The 24,964-nt window shown below is 35.9% G+C and overlaps 1 long non-coding RNA gene across 4 annotated transcripts in view; it reads left to right on the plus strand.

The window, feature by feature from the left end:
* LOC128316094 (uncharacterized) overlaps positions 1-24,964 on the plus strand; it is a 91,462-nt gene that overhangs the window by 36,076 nt on the left and 30,422 nt on the right. The window contains exon 3 of one of the 4 annotated variants that reach the window (XR_008299580.1): positions 4,427-4,506. The exons of the other annotated variants lie outside the window; for them this stretch is intronic. This is a non-coding gene — a long non-coding RNA (uncharacterized LOC128316094). The remainder of the gene's footprint in view (positions 1-4,426; positions 4,507-24,964) is intronic. 4 annotated transcript variants of the gene reach the window in all.

The following is a 24,964-nucleotide window of genomic DNA, read 5'->3' on the forward strand; positions in this document are numbered from 1 at the left end:
TCTAACTAAATCTCGTCTTTTGAAAGATAGCTCTCTTCCTAGGATATATTGAGTTTATTTTAAAGCAGTCTTAATTTTATGTCTGTGGCATCAAATTAAGCAGAATAAATACTATAATGTTTAAATCATATCTTAAATCATATCCTAATGTTACTGTGGGCAAAAACACGAGTAAAAGGACAGACAATAGTGTCACATTTGTTCATATATATATATATATATATATATATATATATATATATAAATTTATATAAATTTTGTATCCAGGATACAAAATTTACTTCTGGTTATAAACTTTCTTATACTCTTCCCAGAATGGTTGATAACTGATGTTTGGCAAATGGATATACAAGACAGGTGGGATGGGCTATTAAATGTGTGGGTGTAGGCGGAAAGCAAATTTATTTTTCTTATGACTTCATGCTTAACCCCATCCTCTTCATTCAGTCTTCTGACCACATATACTTTCCCCCCTCTCGCCTCATTGGTTGAAATACCAATTCTCATATATTTTCTTATTTCACTTAACAAAATGTTAGTGCTGCTAGAGTAACGAGCATCCAGGTTTGCCCAAAACTGAGGAGTTTCCTGAGATGTGGGACTCTCAGTGCTAAAGCCTGGAATAACTAACTGGGATGGTTAGTCAACCTAAATGAACAACCTAGAAATCATGTGCCTCCCTCAGGTCTAACTTCCTCAGGTCTAACTCAGACTCAAAACTCTCCTTTGCGTGAGGCTCTTATGGTCTGATTTTGCCTTATTTCTCACCTAGCTATCTACTGTTTTCCCACTCACAAAGCTGCATTTGGCTGCCCCAGGTTTGACTTGGAAAGGGACAGAAAGGTCAGCCAAAACTGGTTCAGGTGAAATCTGTATCAGTGACCTCTGAAAGGACCCTGCCTTTTCTTACATCCTTGAAATCAATTTCACCAGATGCAAAGGAAAGATCTCACTCATTTATTCTTCCTAATACTCCCCTACAGAATGTCAAGGATTTGGGAAGAATTCGCTTCATTTTGTCTTGCAATAATTCATTCTCATGTTCAGGAAATGCAGTGCAAATGAAGTATGCATTAGCCACAAGCTATGTTGCCCTAATGTGAGTCTTCCAGAAGACCTCAAGAACTGAGGATGGCCCATTGAGATATATTGTTGATGTTGGATTTATCCCCTTGACAAGTTTTTAAGAATAATGTGAAAACCTTCTATTTATTGGGGAAGAGGAGAGAGAGGGGGATGACTAGGGAGAATTGTGGGCTCCCAGCTACAGTTCTTCTGTTACCGAACAAGGGATGATCTTAAGCAATGATCGCACTGCCTTTCACTGGTTGAAAAAGAAATGTCAATTACTGATAAATAAAAGTGAGCCTTTCCTTCTGGACCCATGATTATAAATTGTCTGTAGGGTTTGTCAGTTTGTAGACAATCCGGGAAACTCACAACCATGGAAAGATTCATATTTTAAAATATTATCAAAGGCATCCACACTTAACTGTCAAGACAAAAGCTCCCTGGAAGGGCAAACAATCAAGTCCCAGATTTCTAAGAGTCTCTTTATTTTTTTCTCCCATGTTTATCCACTTCTCTTCTGGATTGTTTCAGGATTTTAAATTTCCTCCTGATTGCTTAACTCACTTTGCCTTTACCATTCCACAGTACTTCCAAAAATAGTGTTCACACTTGGATGTGAGTCTTTTTGAGAAATCAGGACATTTCCTATAATGATTGAGTGAAATTTAAGATGAATCTTAGATATAAATTCAAGCTCACTCCATGAGATTGAAAAACAAGGCTAGATCTCAGCTTATTATATTGGCTATGTTTATACCTAAATTGATTTCAACCCAAGTTTTGACTATTTTCTATACTTATATAAATAATTTCAAATGTTTTCTGCTACAGGAACTTAAATCACATTTTATAAAAATAGACAATATTTGGAAAGAAGAAGGTATTAATCTCATACCAATTACTACTTACCATTCAATTCTTATCACTCAGTGGGGAGGTGTTTATCTTTGGTCAACAGAACTGGCCTACAGTCTGACTTGTAAAATAGGTATAAAATAACTGGGGTGATACTTTATTTTTTCTCTAAAGCAAAGCAGTTTTAAAATGGATAGGATCACTAAAAATATTTAAAATCAAATAATTTGGGGGACACCTGGGTGGTTCAGTTAGTTAAGCATCCGACTTCAGCTCAGGCCATGATTTGATAGTTTGTGAGTTCAAGCCCCGCATTGGGCTCTTTGCTGACAGCTCAGAGCCTGAAGCCTGCTTCGGATTCTGTGTCCCTCTCTCTGCCTCTTGCCCACTCATACTCTGTCTCTGTTTCTGTCTCTCTGTCTCTGTCTCTGTCTCTCTGTCTCTGTCACACAAGTAAATAAACATTTGAAAAATTTAAAAAATTATAATAAATAATAAAATAATTTTTAACATTTAGTGATCCAAAAATTATTTTAATATATTGGTAGATCTATAAATTAGTCTTAATAAAGTTTTCATTTCAGAAATAAAAATACCCATAACATAATTAGTTATTATAAAGAAAAACAAGAAAGTTCATTATACTGATATCCATATTCATATCATATTACATTACATGTATATATTGATATGTACATATATAATGTATACTATATAATTACATATTATATGTTATATTAATATTATTTTTGTATTTATGGTTTTATATTGATATTCTCAACATTTAAGAATAAGTTGGTTAATTGCTCTTGAGTCTTATTTCTACAATTAAAACAGAGTCTTAATCATATTTTAGTTTCTTAGCCATTCAGAAATATCTCAGTGGAATTTTCTCTAATTAATACATGTTGACATGGTTTTATTATTTTAATATTTTTGTAAATTATTTGCAACTTTCCTCAAAATTGAACTTTATGGCTACTAAATAAATACGTACATAGGTATATATATACCACATATATAAATGAATAAACTAACAAATAAATCTTCAATTGATTATTTTCTGTAGATCATAATGTTTTTAACTCTGTAGGTGTTAGGATACTTACCAAACTCACAGCACGTTTTGCTGAGAGAATATTCTCCTTTTAAATTTTATTTAAATATAAATGAAATCCTACAATAATTAATTTTACAAGGAAGACTTGCCAAATTAATTATTGCCATTTACTCTTTTGAATGTTTTGCAAAATATAGATATTGCACTACCAAAGTCTTTCTCAATTTCAAACTAAAGACAAGCAAAAGAGCTTTTGGCTTTTGGTTGGGAGAAGGCCAAGGTGCAACTCTCTTTGGTCCTCTGGAATCGACACCATGCTGCCTAAATTCGACCCCAAGAAGATCAAAGTCATAATGCCATGTCTGCCCTGGCCCCAAGATCCAGGCCACTGGGTCTGTCTCTAAAAATGGTAGGTGATGACATCGCCACGGCAACTGGTGATTGGAAGGATCTGAGGATGACAGTGAAACTGACAGTTCAGAACAGACAGGTCCAGATTGAAGAGCTACCTTCTGCCTCTGCCCTGATTATCAAAGCCCTCAAGGAACCGCCAAGAGACAGAAAGAAGCAGAAAAACATTAAGCACGGTGGAAATAATCACTTTTGATGAGTTTGTCAACATTGCCTGACAGAGGCAGCACCAATCTTTAGCCAGAGAACTCTGGAACCATTTAAGAGATCCTGGGGACTCCCCGATCTGTGGCTGCAATGGTGATGACCGTGACCCTCGTGATATGATAGGAGACCTGAATAGTGGTGCAGTGGAAGGCCAGCTAGTTAAGAACTAGAAATGAAAATAATATTTCAAAGGATCATTTGACAACCTAAAACAAACAACAACAAAAAAAGACAAGCAAAAGAATGTGAAAATATGAGAAAATATGTATGTATTTTTGAAGTACTTTTTGGCATTCAAGGTCAGCTTCATCTCAAACTTCTCTTATTTAGTTATCCTGGACTTATGTATATCAAATAATTATAAATATAGGCAACTATAGTAACTAGAGCATCCCTATGTCATGGACACAGTTATAAGTTATGTCTACACACAAAATAAACAACCCTTAAGTACATTTCTGCTCCAAATCTCTTAATTTCTATATATTCCATCGTTATCAAACTAAGTTTCTGATTTTTTTTACTTTAAACTGAATTTGACATGTATATTGTCACCTCAAAACCAAATAATTCTATCATCTATTGAACTTTTTAATTGAATTGCAACAGCATTCACAATGTTTTGTTTTCAGCAAAATGCACATCAAAGACTTTAATTCTATTAATAGAATTAAAAATGTTAAACCATTATGAAATTAGTCCATTTTCTAATTAAATCATCTCCTAGAGTGACATTAATCTGGCATATCTAACTATTTGCAAAGTCCTATTAACAGTCGAACACATTAACAGAGATTGTTTTATTTTCTTGTGCATTCCCAGGAAAACTTGAAGTAGAAAGTAAGAGACATTAATTTAGAACAGTCGCTTGATATAAATGAAATGTCAAGCTTCACAGGATGGTATGTAAATGCACTTTCCATAGCTATATGTGTTTAATAGCGGTGATTGTCATAGTCTCCTAAATAGTGTATTAGTTATCTCTTGCTGCAGAATACATTTTCTCAAAATTTTAGTTGAAACAGCTCAGTTTTTGAGCGTTGAAAGTCTAGGAACAGATTAACTGGGTGGTTCTGGCTCCGGATCTCTCACAAGGTTGTAATCAAGCTGTTGGCAGGGTCTGCAATTATTTGAAGACTCACCTAGGGCTGGAGAATTTGCTAGCGTGCTCACTTCCATAGTAGCTGGCAGGCCACAGTTCCTGTCTGGCTATTGGCCAGAGGCTTTAGTCTCTCCCTATGTGAGCCTCTTCATAGCAGCTGTTTTCCCCAGAACAAGAAGAGAGAGAAAGAGAGAGAGAGGAAAAAAGAGAGAGAATGAGTAGGTGCTCAAGATGAAAATCATAGTCTTTTCTAACCTAATGTTGAATGTGCCATGCCATCATTTCTGCTGTTTGTCATACTGACCAGCCTTTGTGTGGAGGGGACTATACTTGGGTAGGAATACCAGGAGACAGAGGTCACTGGGCACCTTCACAGAGGCTAGGCCAACTTGGAAACACAACTACTAACTTGTTGTTTTTATTTATTTTTTGTATTATTTAAATACTAGTTAGTTAACATATAGTTTAATAATGATTTCAGGAATAGAATTCAGTGCTTGTTCACTTACATACAACACCCAGTGCTCATCCCAACAAGTGTCCTCCTTAATGTCCATCACCCATTTAGCCCATCCCCACCCAATACCCCGCCAGCAACCCTCCGTTTGTTCTCTGCATTTAAGACTCTCTTATGATTTGTCGCCCTCTCTGTTTTTATCTTATTTTCCTTCCCTTCCCCTATGTTCATCTGTTTTGTTTCTGAAATGCCACAGATGAGTGAAGTCATATGATATTTGTCTTCCTCTGACTGATTTTGCTTAGCACTCTAACTTTGAAAGTAGATGAAAATGTGAAAATTCTAGATTTCAACTGGCATAGGTGTCACCGCACTCCTTGTGGAGTGTGGGAAAGGTTAACTGACATTTGCACAAAAACACACGTATTGTCAACTTTCCAGAGAAACAGAAAATGCAGTGCCTAATTTTTTTCTCAAATATTTATTTTTGTTTTCTTGAATTCATTGCAATCAAAAGAGTTCTTTAAAAAAAATCTGTTGCCGCACAATGAAATAAATAGCTTTAGAATGATGTCATGTAAATAATGACCAAAAAAACTCCAGAGCAAGTGTGTTCAGACAGCTATCTCTGTTTGACGGCTCAACAGCGAAGCCTGAATCCCCACGCATATCACGGAGAAACCAAATCTACAATTCTTCAGACTCACCACCGAGCCATCAAATGGTGACCAGGCAAACTTGTGCCTACTGCAGGCTGAAGATGGACAGTGATGTGACCAGCTGGTGGAAGTGGCCAGCCAGGGTGAAGAAGTTATTTCAGCCCCCTTCCTCCAAGGAGAGCACAAGAGTTAACTCCCCCTCACTGCTGGTGTCTCAGAGTACTAGTTATTTTATTCAAGTGTTCTTCAAGAAGAGTTTAGTGCTTTGGGGAAAGGGCAGAGAGAATAGGGATAGATATAGGTAATCATCCTTTAGATATAAGCACCTTTTACAGTGAGAACTCTGTTAAGTGCATGTGATTCTCCTAAATTATTATGGAGACCACGCGAGAAACTAGGAGTAAAACCCATCTTAATTTATCATTGTGTAATCATAAGCAAAATGCAGTGGTGCACTAATAATGCTTTATTTAAAGCAAATAAAAATCCAGAACAGATGCTAAACCGAATGGCATCCCAGGCTGATAGCAATACATCCAGATTGTCCTGGAAAAGTCAGTGTACCATCACTGATCATTTTAATAGCCTTATATTTTGGCTAAGGAGCGGAGCCGAATGTCTCCCATACATACTATGAGGATAGCATTTCTAAAACATTTCGTGGTAGTAATTAATCTGTGACCAATATCGTTCCTGGTAAATGCATTATCACAAACTGGAAGTCATAGGAAGAGTGGCAAAGATTGGGCTAAAAGTATCTGTTTTTTATATCCGTTTCATTTGAAAATGCAAACCATAAAGTCATTCCAGTCATACTATGTTTGTCTCAGAAATAGAGATATTTTCATACTATGAGAGGATGTTTTTAATAAGGGTGTAAACATTAGTAGAAAGATGGTAAACAATTTGAACATCAAGTAATAAATGGCTGTTTGGGCAGATGTTAATTACATACCTATTTCTAATACTTTAAAGAGTGTTTGATAAGCTTGGAGACATTTTGAGTCATTTCCATGAGAATCTTGGTATGTCTCCAAAGAGGAAGTAAAATTCAGGGAATAGAATTCCCACTGGATAGTCATGAGACCTGAGATACACCCTCTCTCTGATGTTAATACGTGATTCAGTCAAGAGAATACTGTATTTCCTCAATCTAATGGCTCATAAGCTCTAAAAGTTTTTTTTTTTTTTTTCCAATACTACACTGTATGTTAACTAACTTGAATTTAAATAAATATATTTAAAAACAAGTAAAAGTTATTTTTTTAAAAAGTACCATTATGGGGGCACCTGAGTGGCTCAGTCAGTTGAACATCTGACTCTTAATTTCGGCTCAGGTCACAATCCCAGATCCCATAATTGTGGGATGATCGAATCCCACATCAGATTCTGCACTGAGCGTGGACACTGCTTAAAATTTTGTCTCCCTCTCTCCCTCTGCCCCTCTTCCCTACTTGTGCTGTAACAGAGAAATAAATAAATAAATAAATAAATAAATGAATGAATGAATGAATGTACCATTATGAAAAATTTCAAGCACAAAGAAAATCTATGCACCTACTACTAAAATTTAACAAATGCAGAAATTTTATCATGGGAATTGATGGGTTGGGAGAATTTTCAGTATTACTAGATACTAAAAGTTGAACTCTAGTACACATTACAGCAATATAGTCTTACTTGTTTTTTCCAGAATTAGATTTTTCTATCAATTTATGTAGTATATTGTATTAATTTTAATTTACCTTGTATTAGAAACTGAGCATGTATTAATATAGTTATGGAACTGCAGGGTTTTCATTTCTGTCTTAGCTGTTCACATCCTTTACGTTTTTACTGATGTATTTACCTATTTCTTCATGTGTAGAGATATCTTACAGGTGTTGTTTAGTAATTCTTTTACGCCAAAACAATTCAAATATTCTTTTCAAGTCAGTATTTGTCCTTTGTGCCTCTGGCATATTACTCAGCATATATTCTCCAGGTTCATCCACATGTTCACAAATTAAAGGATTTTCTTTTTTTTTTTAAGGTGTAATGATATTCTGTTGAATCGATATACCACATTTTCTTTACCCATTCACCCATCAATAGATATTTAGTTGGTTCCCATGTCTTAGCTATTATAAATAATGCTGCATGCAACATGGAGTGCCTATATCTTTTCAATATCCTGATTTCAGTTCTTTTGTCAGATCATATTAATTCTATTTTTAAGTTTTTTGAGAACTCTCTGTATTCCTTTCCAAAGCAGCTGCAACCTTTTACATTCTTAGCAGTAGTGTACAAGGGTTCCAGTTTTCCCATAATCTCACCAACATCTGTTGTTGTTGTTTCCATTATTATTATTATTATTATTATTATTGCTTTAATAATAGCCATCCTAAGTTGTGTGGTGTGAGATGATATTCATTATAGTTTTGATTTGCATTACCTCTGTAATAAATGATGTTGAACATCATTTCTTATACTTGTGGGCCATTTGTATGCCTTTGTGGAGAAGTGTCTATTCAGTTCCTTTTCCCATTTTTAAATTGGATTATTATTATTAATATTATCTTTCTACTGAGTTGCAGAAGATTTTTATGTATTTTGGAAATACTTCTTTTCAGACACATGGTTTGGAAATATTTTCTCCCATATTGTAGGTTTCCTTTTCGTTCTGTTGTTTCCTTTGCTGTGAATTTTTTTTTTTTTTTTTAGTTTGACATAGTCCCACCTGTCAGTTTTGCTTTTGTTGCCTGAGCTTTTGATGTCAGAACCAAGAAGTCATTGCCAACACCTATGTCAAGAAAAGCGTTCCTTTTGTTTTCTTCTAGGAGTTTTACAGTTGCAGATCTTACATTTTTAAGACTTTAATCCATTTAGAGTTGAGTTTTGTGTAAGATAGGAATCCACTTGTATTTTTTTTTTATATTCAGTAATTTATCCCATACCTTTTGTGGAAGAGACTATCCATTCCCCATTGTGTGTTCTTAGCACTCTTGTCAAAGATCAGTTGATCATATATGTGCAGGTTTATTTGTGGCTCTCTATGTGGTTTTCTTATATTGCCAGCATTATCAACTACACTTGTTGGTAGAAATATTATATAAATATATAAGGATATATATGTGTGTATAGATATATAGATATATATGAAATCTGTTTTAGTCATGATGATAGTAAGTGTATTGCTCTTATTAATATGAAATATAACTTTCTGTGACTCTTGCATTTTCTCATTATTTGGACACAAATGTATGGTAATGACTATTTATATCCATCCTCCACTCACCTGCCCCTCAATATCTTTGGCATCACTAGCTTGGAAGATGATAAGCAAAGAGATACCCATATGGTTAAAAATATTGTGCCTCAAATCCTTACCAGCCTCCCATTCTTTTGCTTGATCTCTCTGTCAATGCCTGTCTTATTTTGGCTTGGTCTTATGATGACTCAAATGTTCTTAGAATCATTCATTTTTTTCTCTCTAGTCAATGACTCTTCTGTCTCTGGAGTCTTTCACTTTTGCTGTTCTGTCCTCAAACTTGATGATGTGAGTTGGCCTTTGGGTCACCTCATTTTTCTCTCCTTCACCATTATTGGCTTGTCAATACTTTATTGTGTCCTCTGTACACATCATTTCTTTTACTCTCTCACCATCTTACTGTTTTCTACTCGTATTGTGACTGTTTGGAGGTGACAAAAAAATTCTACAATGCTTCTAGTATGATAAGACTTCACTTGGATGTATATTTTCACATTTTCATGGATAACTTTCTACTCTACTTTCCCATCTTTTTGAACTTGTCTCCAGGATCAGCTACAGAAAATAAAATTGAATTAATTCAAGTGATGAAACAAATTTTCTTTGTTCTGTGGCAACTGGACACCATCCAGACTTTTTAGCAAGAACCTGTCATAAAACCTGCTTTCACAAAATATCTTTAGTGACAGCAGGGTGAAGAAATTGTAGGTTAGAGAAATTCAGGTATCAGATCTCAGGGGATTGTTGAAGGACACTAGAAGTCACATAATAATGATCACTTAGATCAGTGTTTGAAGAACAAAGAATCAATCTGAAAAAAAAATTGTAGTAGGTAATATCATAGTTTAGTGAATGGTTTCACGGAGAGGGGTAGAGAGAACAGAAATCAAGTTGTCTATCATTCAGGTTTCCAGTGTGAGTAACCTAGAAAATGGAGTCAGAAAGAGAAACAGTTTTAATTTGGATATTACAACCGTATTTTTTTAATATTTCAATTTTTAATTGAATGATCCATGTGGCCTTCAGATAGAGGTAACCAGCAAATCATTACAATTATAAGCAATTACACTGCAATTCAGTAGAGAGTTGTAGAATGGAGCAATGAATTTTTGGAGTCATCCTTATACATGTGGGAGAATACTAATTATTTATATGGAGAGAGCCACAAATACAAGTATCAGTGATTTGTCAATGTTGCTCTAGAAAGAATCCTTTTGCAGAATGTTGTTTTATTATCAAACAACTAATAGTATTAGTCAGTTTATTCTAGGCATTTTAGGTTAGTTTTTTTTTTTTTAATACATGTGAGATTCTATAAGTTTTCTGGAGATGTGAAAATAATTTTGCATATGTCGACATTTAAAGAAAAGCAAGGGCAGGTCATGAGATGATTATAACAAAACCAACTCCACAGTTACAAATAAAAACAAAAAGCAACATTTTTCTTTAAATCAGTATTCAAATTTTCTGCCCTTAGCTGCATAATATTCAGCAGCAAAAACAGCCAATTGGAGAAAAAGAAGAGAGAAGAAACATGTTCACAAAATAATTTGACCCAACAATATTCTCTGATTGTTTATTTCTAAACAAGATACTAGAAGGATACCTCAAGGACACTTGTAAATTTGTAGAAATAAGGAACAAACACCACCCTGCATTTTTGCATACTAATTTGTCTCCTATATATTCTATAATTAAATTCCGTGACAGAGTCAGGCTTTGACCTAGCTGTAAAAGCAACCTGCTTAAGGACCAAGTGCTCTATTTTCATATACACCGAAGGACCTTCTGCTGGAAAACACGAATGAGCAGGCTACAGGAGAGTCGGTACCGAGGACTTTGAACCTCAGACCACACAAAGATGCGTGAACAGGCTGCCATCCTACTTAAATTATCCATTCTTGTATTTTAGGTGCTGTGTGCAGTTCTTTGTAATCAAAATGCTCAAAATGTTTTCTGAATGAATGAATAAATTTTCCTTTATCAGCAATGACCTCTTTACCAAAATGGAAAGAACTTAATCATTACCAAAGTCTGGAAGGCCACTTTTCCCTAAAACTATATCTTCATCTCCCTGTTTTTCTTATTTTCCCCAACCTTCTTATCTGGCTTAACTCTTTTGTAAGGGATTCCAAGAACAGTCACTGACACTTTGTAGAATTTAAGTAACATTTGGGGAATGAATGAATGAATAAATTAATGAATAAATGAATGGATGTATTCTGCCATATTCAGTGGGACCCTTAAACAGCTACTCCAAATGCAGAAGTTTTTTTTTTTGTTTGTTTTTCTTATTATTTTGATTACTGTTAATATTAGTATCTTTACAGACTTCCAAAGGCATATTTTAATGAATCTCCCATGTCCATTCAACATATAGTTACCTGACTTTGTATTCTCTAAGCCAGCATTTTAAATGTTGAATGATAAATTATGGGTAACCATGATATTCTGTGGTTTAGGGTGGGTTTTGTTAATCTTTATAGAACATTATGAAGTGGGTATTCTACTTATCCTCATTTTATGTATGAGGAAACTAAATATCAGATAAATTAAGTAACATCTCCAGTGAAAGAGACAAGATTTAAACTCAGATGTGGGAGCTGTAACTGTTTTTAATATCGTCATATTCTGGGGAAGCTTATTTTACATGAGAATAACCCACTCAACACTGTAACCTTACAATTCCTTGCACGTCTCCAGGCTTCTATTCCACTCCAGAACTGGGCATGATCTCTTGGAAATGCTTCACATTAGAATTCCAGCACTATATTTCTAGTACTTTGGAATGTTTTATCGTTCCAACACTTACACGCTCTTATCCTTACCTCACCTACCCCGAGCTTTCATAGACCTCCACTCCTTCATCCCCTTTTCTTTAATCTGTCATCCCTTTCCTGCCCTAACATATTTTCTTCCTCCACCTTGAACAAGTAGTGGCACTTTATTTGTAAGAAGACAAACCAAACTCAAATTACTCAAGCAAAAGTTTATTTTTCAATTATTAGCAATCCTAGATTACAAAGTACATAAAGGTATTGACTCAAATGACAGAATTTAGGTGTTCAGCTGAGTTTGAACATGGCTCAATTCAGGTGCTGAACTATCTCATCAAAATATTGTCTCCTCTCTTATTCCTACATCCTGGCTCTTCTAGGTATGTAAGCTCCTGGTTGAAACATATTTACAAATTTGTATTCTATCTTCCTTATTCTCAGGAAATGTATTCTACCAACTTAGACTAATTTAAGACCTTATAAAGTATTAATTCTTTTATTTCTGACCAGCCCAACTTTGAAGTTTTTAAATGTATTCTCCCTTCCTTTCTTCTAATGTAAGAGGTTGAGTTGTATTCTATTGTTATTCCTGTTGTAATTATTGTTGTTGTTGCTATTCCATTTTCTGCAGTAGTTACCCATTCTATTGTGTATGCTTGCCAGTGACTTCTTTCCTTCACCTTAGGTATGCTCTTGAACAGTCACCACAAATGCTTCCCAGTGCTATGATACTGCTTCATTGCCCTCCTTCCTTGCTCAGATGGGCTTTTAAAAGGTTAAGTCTTGGGGTGCTTGGGTGGCTCAGTTGGTTAAGCACCCTGACTTTCACTCACGTCACGATCTCTCAGTCCATGGGTTTGAGCTGTACTGACAGCCCACAGCCTGGAGCCTTCTTTGGTTTCTGTAACTCCCTCTCTCTCTGCCCCTCTCCCACTCATGCTGTCTTTCTCTCTCTCTCAAAAATAAGTAAACATTAAAAAAAAATTTAAGTTAAGTCCTCACTAACACTCCCTGATTCTTTTCTTCTCAGTTCTTTTTTAAGCTCATTGCATTATAGTTTCTTCCTCTACTCTGTTGAGATTGTTTTGGCAGATATTGCCTTTAATATCCTTATTGCCAAATTCAAATGATAAATTTCATTCCTTATCTTAGTGGACATATGGGCTTGTTCTCTAATGCTTCTTTTTGATTTTTTTTTTTACATTTATTTATTTTTGAGAGACAGAGTGAGACAGAGTATGAGCAGAGGAGGGGCAGAGAGAGAAGGAGACACGGAATCCAAAGCAGGCTCCAGGCTCCAGGCAAGCGTTCAGCACAGAGCCTGATGCAGGGCTTGAACCCATGAACCATGAGATCATGACCTGAGCCAAAGTTGGATACTTAACTGAGTGAGCCACCCAGGCACCCTTCTAGTGCTTCTTTTTGGTTACTTGGCCATCATTAAGAAGACTCTCTTACATTCTTTTTACTTTTCGACCATTCCTTTCTGGCCTTCTTCATGAAATTCCTAAAGGTAGGTCTTACCCATGATCCTTTCATTGATCCACTATGTTTTATTCCAAATATGTTACTTGGAAGAGTTTATCTATAGATCCCTGATGGTCCTCTTGAAATCTGACTTTTTCATCCCATAACTGTTTTGCCTTCTTCCCTTATTTATATTCCCCAAATACTTCAACTTCAACATGCTCAGACTCACCATTTCTGTAACTGGCTTCACCAGTGTTGCTGCTGTCCTTCAGAAAAACTAAAGGTTGACTGTTGTTAACTCCCCATCATCATCATCATCATTACCATCAATCACTTGATATTATTATATTTGTATTTCTGGAATCTTTTTTAATACTGGGTACACAATAGCTTTTAAAACAAGAAAACCAATAAACTATGTTAATAAATAATACATTTCCATCTTTTAAGCAAACTTCATGCAACTATCTAAGTACATATCAACGTCATCATCACCATCATCATCATCATTAATTTAGTCCTCTTACTAAATTAGCCTACCTTTGAGAAAAGAACCATAATTTATAGTTACATCCCCTGTTTCTTCAAAGTGTTTGCCCCTTTGTTGAGGTTAGTAAATGTTACTAAATGAAGTAAATGAAGTTTTTCTGTCAGTAAACCTTAGATTTTGGTCTTAATGGAATAATTGAAATAGGGCCTTCCTTCTTAATTTTCTTCTTTTCCTTCCCCTTCTCATCCTCCTCCTTCTTTTTATCATCACTTACTATATTAGTTGACTAGAGTTACCATAACAAAATACCATAGTCTGGGTAGCTTAAACAGCACAAATTTATCTCCTACAGTTGTAATGACCGTAAGTCCAAGATCAAGATACCAGCAGGATTGGTTCTTCTGGGGCCTCTTTCCTTGGCTTTCAAATGGCCACCATCTTGCTGCTTCTTCACATAGTTGTCCCTGTGTGCATGCATGCATTTAATGTTTCCCTGTCTTCTAACCTCTTGCTATAAGGACATCAGTCAAATTGGATTAGGGCATAAGCTAAAGGCTTAATTTTATTTATTTTCTTTATTTTTCATTTCTTTTCTTTTTTGGTTTTGTTTTGTTTTGAGAGAGAGAGAGCACAAGTGAGTGAGGTACAGAGAGAGAGAGAGAGAGAAAAACCCGGGGTGGGGGGGGGGGGAGGAGAGAACAAGAGAGAGATAGACAGAGAGAGAGAGAGAGAGAGACAGAAGGGGGCTCACCCAAAGCAGGGCTCCTGCTCACCCACACCAGGGCTTGAGCTTGCCAGATGTGGGGCTCAAGTTCACCCAATGTGGGACTCAAACTCATGAACCATGAGATCATGACCAGGGCCAAAATCGAATGTTTAAAGACTGAACCACCCAGACTCCCTGAAGGCATAATTTTAGATTAATCACCTCTTTAAAACCCTTATCTCCAAATACAATCACATTCTGAGTACTGTGTTGGAGTTTAGGACTTCAACATATGGATTTTGCAGGAATACATTTCTGTCCATAACACTCACTCATTTGGTTATTTCATCTTGTCTCAATATTTAAAGTCATGAAATGATGATCATATTTTTAGTTCTAGCCTGGACCAATCCCCTAAAATAAAGTCTTGGCAACCCCATCCTTCCAGGTCTTTAAGACAGATGCTTCTGAACTCAACACTTTTTTTTCCACCCTCTAACCCATTTGCAAACTCTTGGCCCTTCCTTCAGAATACATCCAGATTCTGACCAGCACTTCTCATTACTTCCTTATAGTCACTGCACTACAATCAACCAATTTCCGTTTCTGGGACTATAAATGCCTCCTATCCACTCCTCATTTGAAACTCCACCTCTATTCTACTTCCAACCCTCTATAGTGTTTCCATGGTGCAATAGCCAGAGTGATCAATGTTAAAAACGAAATCAGATGATGTGACTCTTCAATCCAAAGATTTCCAGTAGCTTTCTGTCTCACTCAGGGTAAAAGCCAACAATAAAACAGCTCATGGGTCAGTAAATGATTGGGTTCCCAAGCACTTTCCCCCATGCCACCACTACCTCTTTGACTTATTCTTATGTGCCTACATCATTTACTCACTCTCCTTTCACCACACAGGTCTCAGTGGCTTTTCTTCTACCATATTAGGTATATTTCTGTCTCAAAGACATTTCACTGGAAGTTCCTTCTTCCCTGGAATGTTCCTTCCCCAGGCATTCTCACGATATATTCCCTAACCTTCTTCTGACCTTTACTCAAATGTCTTCTTCTTTGTGAGGCTATCTGTGACCTCCAAATACAAGATAACAGGCCAATCCCTAACTCCCATGCTTACTCCCTTTCTTGTTTTACTTTCTCCCGATGCACTTGGGGGAAATAATTTATATTTTAATGATTTATTTATTTTATATCTCATCTACCCTCACCCCCAACTATATATATCCACTAGAATCTGAGTTCTGTAGGGAGAACATTTTTTTTCTTTTGCATAATCTAGAAGAAAAAGAAAATTTGTATTCTGAGGCAGCAGTGATAAAATATGTGAATTCTTGAGATGTGAGGTATTGTTATAGATGTTCTAGAGATATTAGCGTTTTCTATAGGCTAGGCTTTCCTCTTTATTAATATTGACGAAGACAGATTGTTTCTGATTTCTAACTCCAAAATTTACATTAAGTGCTCAGTAAATATCACATACAAATGATGATGATAGTAACATCTGATCAAGAATATGCCAAATACTGTTATGTTTTCTGGTTTTCAGAAAGACCAAAATATTATTATTTAAAGAAAACTGAACTTTAACTAGTTTCTGCACAGATTGTCAGCATCGGAGCCTTATTACAGTATTTGTGTGTCATCACCAGCCTTTTTGGACCTTATCGTCAGAGTCTAGTGAGCCTATTCACTGATGCCTCTGTCATGTTTCTCCTCATTTGAAAGCTTCCTCAGAGTAACTAAATACAACATTTGTGAATGAGAAAAGCAAGTTCAGTTCTCAGGTCATCTTTCTGTGAGGAATAGGCTATATGAAAAATGAATCCCAGTTTATAATCCCAGGGATACAGAGTGTCACATATTACTTCCTGGTCTTAAATTTGCTTAAATTTTGACTCTCAGTTCCCAACCTGCCTTGGAGCCATGAAAGGCAACTTTATTTATCCTGAAGTTCTCTTTCCACCCCAGCATAGTGCAATTCCTCGATGACCTGACGGGTGGAGGTTCCTAGGAGTTCACTTCAGTCCTTAGGCATCTTTCTTTCCCAGTTATCACAGAGACCCAACTGTCCCAGTGTTCCCTCAAGTGCTGGCTTTGCTGCTTCTGTGCCTTAGATAGAGCCCAGGAATCATGGACAAGCCTGGACCTACATAAAAATCCCTCCTGACATTACTTCTCCCAGGGCAAAGGCAGAGAGATAATGGGACAAGGAGTATCCCAGGCATTTGTTGATTAGGAAACTTCTCTCTCTTCACAATTTTCCTACTTCTTAGCACCTTACAGGACATTCAGCTTAATCTCCTCAATGCCTTGAGATGTTTGAGAAACATAGATGCCTTAACGGGAATTGTCTGTGGACAACTTCTGCTTTCTGCATTGCTACAAATCTTCCCTGGGGAAAGAAAGCATAAAAACATGGCTCTGCTTGAATGAAAAGCAAAATGGGAAAACAAAGAGAGAAAAAATGCACACAAACATCTTTAAAATGTTACTGCCACAGATTTCATTATATTTGAAGTTACATCACGTAAACTATGAAGAGAACAAAAGCACTAATAAGTGAATGAAGTAAAGATGAAGTAAAGGTTTTAGGATTTCATCAGAAATAGTTGAAAGAACTAGGTGTAGTTATTCTTAAGAAAAGGAAAATATTAGGTAGTCATTTTGTTCTCGGTTGCTCTGGAGGAAAGACATGAAGAGAGGCATGTTTCAGTTTAGCATGAAAAAGGAACATCAAAGTTTGATGAATATGGAGTGAGAAAAATCTGGATTTGTTTCCAGTTTCTCAGTCCTTGGGCAAGTCAGGATATGAGTCTTAATTTTTTCAGTCTCTCTCTCACTCTTTCTCCATTCACAAAGTCAATCAATGCTTCTGTAGTACCTTCTATGTTCTGGGATTGAAAGAACTGTGTTCAGATTTTTTGTGCCAGTGCGCAACAAAGATCTAAATGTTTTGCTTTCATGGCATTTACTGTTTAGAGAGGAGGATAGAAATTAGCCAAACAGCAGTTTAACTCAATGGAGAATAACAGTAACAAAAAGTATAAAGAAAAATATCAAAAATGGAGTTGTGACAGAGGACCGAAACCAATTCTGTGAGGGCTGGAGAGTACAGTTGAAGGTAGACTGGGGGTGGTTTCACAGTGGGTGTGGTGTTGGGTGAAAGGAATAGGATGGGTAAGTCAAAATGGTGGGTTACTACCTATTTATTTCCAATAAGTTTACTCTAATAAATAATGGAAAAGATTGGAGAGAATGAGGCCAGAAACTATAATAGAGCTTCATAATTTCCATAATAACCTAAATTGATATGCAAATGAGCTAGTAAAAATAGTTTTCTTGCCCCTTAAATTTGGCTTAGAGATGAAGAAATTAGGCCAATCTATGATAGGCTCATTTGTGTCACAGATTCTTTTGCTTTGGTCAATGTGGTTGATGTCTGCTCAGACTCTCTGAGATCCCTTTTATCACTTAGATATAGCTGTCATCCCCTGGCAACTATAAGTGCCTTGGTTATTGGCTCATTAACTGACATACAGAACCTTTCCCAAAGGAGTTCTTTTGCATTGTTGAAGGTATCACCTGGGACACAAAACTTCTCCACCTTCCTCAAAACAAGACAAACTCTGCTATAAACTTTTTTGCTCCAAAGCTCCCTGCAGGATCACGCTCAAAGCTGACTTCAACTGAAACCACATCCATGTGTGAATTCTTTCTGTATCCTGCCCAGCTCCTTTTGCTCCTATCAAGGTTGAGTCTATGAGCACCCCCTGAATAAGTCATATAGACAGAAATCCCAGCCTCAAACTCTGCTTCTGGGATTTTGACTTAAGACACATAGATATATTACTCTGCAGTCCTTGAGAATTCCCTTCTCATATGAAGAACAAAATAAATATATTTTTTAAATAACATGAGAACTTAGGTAAATGACATTTTCTATGAAAATACACTGTATAATTAAGCTGGACATACAGATATCCCAAACATTCAAAATTAATAATAATAATAATAATAATAATCTCATTAGAAAAAGATGGCTGTCTTTAATCTCTGTTGATTGCTTCCTGTGGATAAAACTTCTTAGTTTGATGTTGTCCTACTTGTCTGTCTTTTTTTTTTTTCCGCTTTGCTTTTGTTGCTTGTGCTTTTGATGTAATATCCACGAATCATTGCCTAGACCAGTGTCATGAAGATTTTCTCTTATGTTTTTTTCTAGGATATAGATCCAGGTGTTACACTAAAATTTTTGATATATATTGAGCTGGCTTTTGTATATGATATAAGATAGGGACCCAGTTTCATTCTTTTGCAAGTGGATATCCACTTTTCCCAGCACTGTTTGTTGAAGACACTGTTCTTTCCTCCATTATGTGTTCTTGGCATTCTTACTGAAGATCAGTTAACAGGATATGACTGTACTTATTTCTGGGCTCTCTATTATGTTCCATTGGTCTAAGTGTCTGTCTTTATGCCAGTATCATACTGTCTTGATTATTACAGCTTTGTAATGTAGTTTGAAATCAGGAAGTGTGATGCTTCCAGCTTTGTTGTTTTTCAAGTTTTTTTTTTTTTGTGACTATTTGGGGTCTTTTGTGGTTCCTTATGCATTTCAGGATAGTCCTTTTTTTTTATATTTCTAAATATAATAAAAGCCATTATGATTTTAATGGGGATTGCAATGAATCTGCAGATTGCTTTGGGAGGTATGGACATTTTGATAGTATTAATTCTTCTAATCCACAAACACAGGATTTTTCTATTTGTATTTTCTTTAATTTCTTTCATCAGTGTTATGTAGTTTTTAGTGTACAATTCTTTCACCTCCCTAATTAACTTTATCCTTAAGTATTTTAGTGGTCTTTTTTTGATATTATGATAAATTAGATTGTTTTCTTAGTTTTCTTTGCAGATGGTTTGTTGTTAATGCCTGTCAATGCAACTGGGTTTTATATGTTGATTTTGTATCCTGCAATTTTACTGCATTTGTTAACTAGTTCTAACAGGGATTTTTGTGGAGTCTTTAGTGTTCTCTACATACAAGATCATGTCATCTGCAAACAGAGAATTTCATGTTGTTCTTTCTAAATTAGATTTCTTTTTTTTTGCCTAATTACTTTCTTTAGCTGGTGCTTTCATTACTGTATTGAATAGAGGAAAAAATCAGCAGAGAACATTTTTTTCATGAATGTGTACCAAATTTTGTGAAATTCTTTTTCTATAAAATTATGGGTTCATGTGATTTTTCTTCTTTATTGGATTACACAAAATGAACTTACTTTATTTATTTATTTATTTTTAGAATTCCCTTCTTTTTTTTTTTTTTTCAACATTTATTTATTTTTGGGACAGAGAGAGACAGAGCATGAACGGGGGAGGGGCAGAGACAGAGGGAGACACAGAATCGGAAACAGGCTCCAGGCTCTGAGCCATCAGCCCAGAGCCTGACGCAGGGCTCAAACTCATGGACCGCGAGATCGTGACCTGGCTGAAGTCGGACGCTTAACCGACTGCGCCACCCAGGTGCCCCATAGAATTCCCTTCTTATGTCTTTAGTGTTTTTTAGTTTATAACTGAAAGGTACTGGGCTGCCACAAAAAAATGACCACAAGCTGGGATTAAAAAACAGAAATGTGTTGTGTCATGTTCTGGAGGCTAGAAGTCCAAATTCAAAGTGTAGACAGGGTTGGTATCTCCTAAGGGCAGAGTGGGAAGAATTTGATCTAGGCCTCTCTCCTTTCTTGTCAATAATTATCTGCTCCCTGTTTTCCTTCCATTATCTCTCCTCTATGGGTGTCTCTGGCCAAATTTACCCTTTTTATAAGGACAGCAGTGATAGTCAATTAGGACTGACACTAATGGCCCTATTTTAACTTGATTATCTCTGTAAACACCCTATCTCTAAATAGATCACAGTTTGAAGTAAGGCAGATTAGAATACCAACTCTACCCATAACACTCACTGTATATAGATTTTGTAGTGATTCCTCTGGGTATTATATATACAGCATATTTGCATATTTATATCTACATCACATGTATATCATATCCATAACACATAACAGTGTATGGGTGTCATTATTTTAGCATTTCAAGTAAAGTGTAGACCCTACCCTTCTCCATTAATAATATAATTGTCCTCACAATGTCTTCTACATACATTTAGAACCTTATGAGTTCTGATTTTTGCTTCAATCTTCAATGATAATTTAGAAAAACTGGGAAGAAATGGAAAGTCTCTTGTATTTACCCACGTTTGCTTACGGTGTTCTTCTTTCCTTTCTGATATTCTAAGATCCTTTCTTTTATAATTTCCTTTTTGTTTAGAGAACTTCTTTAGCCATTCCTTATAGGTTCATTTACTTGTGACAAATCTCTTATTTTTTTTCCATTTTCTAAGAATATTGTGATTTCCTCTCCATTCCTGAACATATTTTTGTGGGATATAGGATTATGAGTTGAAAGGTTTGTTTTTTTTTTTTCTTTCAACAGCTGAAAAACTTTGTGCCATTTTTTTTTTCTGACTTCCATGATTTCTGATGAGAAATCCATTGTCATTTTGAACTTATTTTTTCCCTATAGATAAAATGTCTTTCTCATTGCCTTTAAGGTTTTTTTCTTTAGTTTCACAAGCTTGTGTATAATGTGTCTTGATGTGAATTTTGGTGGTTTATCCTGTTTGTGTTTCCTTAACCTCTTGAACCTGTAAATTTATGTCTTTTGCCAAGTTTGAGAAGTTTCTGATCATAATTTTTGTCTTCTGGCTCTGATGACACACATGTTAGATCTTTTGTTATAGTCTGACAGGTACCTGAGGCTCTGTTCATTGTTTTTACAAGCTACTTCCCCTCTGGTGTTCATACTGAGTAATTTCTATTGTTTCATCTTCAAGTTCACTGATCCTTTCCTCTGTCGTGTCATTGCTGCTATTGAGCCATTTCTGGAGATTTTTTTTTTTTAAGTTTATTTCAGTTGTGTTTTTAGTTATAACATTTCCATTTGGCAGTTTTTATATCTTTTATTTCTTAGGTGAGATTTTCTATTTATTTTCTGATCCTTTCTATTTTTCAACTTTTCAAGTGCATCATTGCACATTACCACATTTTTATGATGGTTGCTTTAAAATCTTTGTCAGATAGTTCAGACATCTGTGCCACCTCAGTGTTGACACACATTGTCCTTTTTATTTCAGTTTGAGGGTGTACTGTTTCTTAGTATGATGAAAGAATTTTTTAACCAACACTTGGACATTTTAGATAGTATATTGCCGGACTTTGAATTTGATTACAACTTCTGTTTAAGCTGGTCTTTTATGACACTACTTGGCAGGACAAGAGGAGGGTATCACCTTGTTACTGTCAAGCTGGGGAGAAGGCCAGGTTCCCCGTTTGGCCTCCACTGACATCTAAGGGAAGTGGCCCCTTGTTATTGCTGGTTGGGGATAAATGTTATGGCTTCTCAGTAAGGCTTCACTGATACGTTTCTGCTGGGATAGGGAGGAGTGCCTTGATACTGCTCCCCAAGTGGTCTGTTTGACAGAAGTGGAAGAAAGTGTTTTGCCTCATTACCACTGGGCAGTAGTGAATGTCCTGGCTCCCTGCTTGACTTCTCTGAAACCACCCCACCGGTGGTTTGAGGGATCTTGTTACAGCCTACAAGGGAAGAAATCTAGCTTTCCCATTCAGCTTTTGCTGGTATGGGTGGAGATGGGGCCACAGCCTTCTTCCACGGTGTTTTTAGAGAGGAGTGACTATTAGCTGAAAATTCTTTGTGTTGTTAGGTTGTCCCTTGTATGGAGTTTGTCTAGAAAAAGAAGGCTTTTCCAGAAATATTTTTTATCTGCACTCATGTTGCCACTCTTATCTTCTCTAAGTCTAAGATTTATAGACATAAAGAAACCCCAGAGAACTCAATGCTATGCCATTCCTTGGGTCCCAAAGTTTGTAGCCATTGTGCCTTCTTCTCTCAATGCTTCAGAATATTCTTATGTTTGTTTCATATGCAGTAAAAAGGGGTTTTAGTTGTTATTGTGGGAAAAATGGGAAAATGAGTCTTCTCCACCTTCATGGAATCAGAAGTGATGATAGCTCATGTTTTAGTAGAAATGATGGAATCCAGACAAGGAAAATTAAGTCTTTAACAAAATAGAAGAAAGGAAATGTCAATGAATATATATTTGAGAAATGTAGGTGACATGGAGTTGTTTACAAATAAACAGTTAAAAAATGTTAACTATGTAAGTAAGCATCATGCTTTCTGACTACTAAGACTGTAATTCTCTATTCTATTATTAAAAGTCAGTCACTGAATCCACTCTATACTCTCACACTCAAGGGTAGAGAGAAATTATGCTTCATATTCTCAAGGGAGGAATAACAAAGAATTCATGGATTTATTTTAAAGCCATGATATATAATGCCGATCAAAGAAAGCAGACACAAAAAAGTACATACAAGGTAATTATATAAATTCTTTAAAGGCAGAAGTAATTTCTACTAGCTGTCATAATAGCGATTATTATTGGGTGTTGGTAGACCAGAAGATGATGAAAGAGGTGCTGATGATATTATGATTCTTGACTCATAACTAGGTGATGCCTGAATAAATAAGCTAAACTTATCTTTAAAAGTTATTTGAGGGGCACCTGGGTGGCTCAGCCGGTTAAACATCTGACTTTGGCTCAGGTCATGGTCTCACAGTTCGTGAGTTCAAGCCCCATGTCAGGCTCTGTGCTGACAGCTCAGAGCCTGGAGCCTGCTTCGGATTCTGTCTCCTCTCTCTGCCCCTACCCCCTCATATTCTCTGTCTGTCTCTCTCTCTCTCACTCTCTCTCTTTCTCTCTTTCAAAAATAAATATTAAAAGATTTTTAATAAGTTATTTGAGTTGTACCTGTTTTACTTAAATGCTGCTTATCTGTGGATACAACATAGCATGTTTAGTTTAAAAAATATAAAAATTAGGGGAAAAAGGACTTGAACAGGGACTTCTTAAAAGAAGGTGACCAAGAGGACAACAAATACATAGAAATGTGACCACATTTATTAGTTATTAGACAAAAGCAAACTGAACCATAGATATATTCCAACTGAATATACAATCAACTAGATCAACTACAACTCTTGTATTCTGCTGGTATAGGTACAACTTGATGTAACCACTTTGGAAAACCATTTGGCATTACCTGCTAAAGCCAAATATGTTCATGTCCTAATCCTTACCAATTCCGCATCTAAGTATATAGTCATATTTACTATATGTGCATCCGTAGTTGCCAGAGATGAATGCGCAAATGATCATAGCAGCACCCTTTATCATAGTCACAAACTGGAAACCACTCAGATGTCCAACAGCAGTTAAATGATTAAGTCATTCATGGTATGTCCATAGTGGGAATACTCTGTAATAATGAAAATGAATTATAGTCATAAACATGCAGAAATGTCACAAACATGATATTGAGCTGAAAAAAAAAAAACACTCAGAAAAGCATACATTCTGTCAAGGTCAAAAATAGTTAAAACTAATCTATGGTAGAAATGAAGATAATAGTTACCTATGCAGCTAGGTAACATCCTGGACGGGGCATAAAATGGTCTCTAAAGCTCTGCAGTGTTCTATTTCTTTTTTAATCTTAGTGCCAGCTTTATGAAGATGTTCATTTTAAGAAATTCTTCAAGCCATACATTTATGATTTGTCCATCTTTCTATACATATCTTGCATACTAATTAAAGTAAAATAAATAAAATGTGAAGTGTGCAAACCTGTAACCCCACTACAATATTTTAATACTGGAAAAGAAGAGGTTGTCCTTGGCAGAAGAAAAGTTTAGAGGTAGAGACATTCCCTCGACTAAAATTACGAGGTTGTTTTTGTTTTTTGTTTTTTGTTTTTCAGAATTTGTTTTTATTTTAACAAACTACATACTTTCTTGATAGACGTCACTAGCAAAAGTGTCAGGAATATATACCTTGAAGATATTCCAGTGGACAAAGAGCCATATTTTTTTTAGAATGTTAATGATTTTCTGGTAAACATTCCCACATATTATGGAAGTTTAGTGGCCAGAGAGTGCTTAGTATGTCTGAAATATTTTCATGATTACTTAAGACGTTAAATAAGACAGACCAGTACAATTTTTAGTCATAAAATATTGGTAAGATTCATTGGCACTTTGAAAAACCCCGTAATACTGTTATTGAAAACTCCATTAATAGCGTCAAGAATATCGGGGGACGTGGAGAGCCAGGTGACATTCTGGAGTCATTTTTTCCTTCTCTGCAGGAGGATCCAGCATCAGTGCTCAGGGAGTATAGAATGGTTTGAATTAAGAAGTCTAAATGCTGGGAAGAGAATCCAAATCTGAAATTTCCAAATGACAGCTTAGATACCGAGTGCCAAATCTTATCCCTCTCATGCTGTGCTACTGAAA

Source organism: Acinonyx jubatus, chromosome B3 (genome assembly GCF_027475565.1).
Source record: "Acinonyx jubatus isolate Ajub_Pintada_27869175 chromosome B3, VMU_Ajub_asm_v1.0, whole genome shotgun sequence".
NCBI classification, from domain to species: Eukaryota; Metazoa; Chordata; class Mammalia; order Carnivora; family Felidae; genus Acinonyx; species Acinonyx jubatus.